Below are 545 nucleotides of genomic sequence, written 5' to 3' on the forward strand. Positions count from 1 at the left end.
GGGCCGTCCCGGGGCCGCTCCCCACCGAGGCGTTTGTTTAGCTTCAGCTCCGTCATCAAGAGTTTCTTGAAAGCCTAATAAATCTGTTCCTTGCCCCCAAATCTAATTACCCGGAGTACTAATTAGGTGCAAATGGCCGGTGGAAATTACTGCAGACGTGGGCTGCTGGCGGTAGAGCAGAAAAGTTTGTCCCTTCCCGAGCGGGCATTCGAGCTCTGAAATGCAGCAACGTCGGGGGGAAGGGGAAAGGAGGGGGGAAGGTTTGAATGTTGCCCAAACCTGGGATAATTAAAGTCCTTGCAAGAGACTAGGGGAGAGATAGGTTTCTTGAATTGTTTCTTTGTTTCTCACCCTTGGGCTTTGTTATCTGCATTATTTATTTAGCCGAGGGGTTCTTTGTGTCTGCCAATGGCCCCAATCAAGTTTTGCTTGAGACAATTAGCCGGTGCCCGGCCGGGAATCCTATGCAAATGCCCCGGGCTGCCGTACAATGCGGGCAGTTGAAGGCATGGGGGGGTTTTGTTCGGGCAGTAATTACTGGCTGG

The sequence above is a fragment of the Egretta garzetta genome, unplaced genomic scaffold (genome assembly GCF_000687185.1).
Source record: "Egretta garzetta isolate BGI_Z169 unplaced genomic scaffold, ASM68718v1 scaffold647, whole genome shotgun sequence".
NCBI lineage: Eukaryota > Metazoa > Chordata > Aves > Pelecaniformes > Ardeidae > Egretta > Egretta garzetta.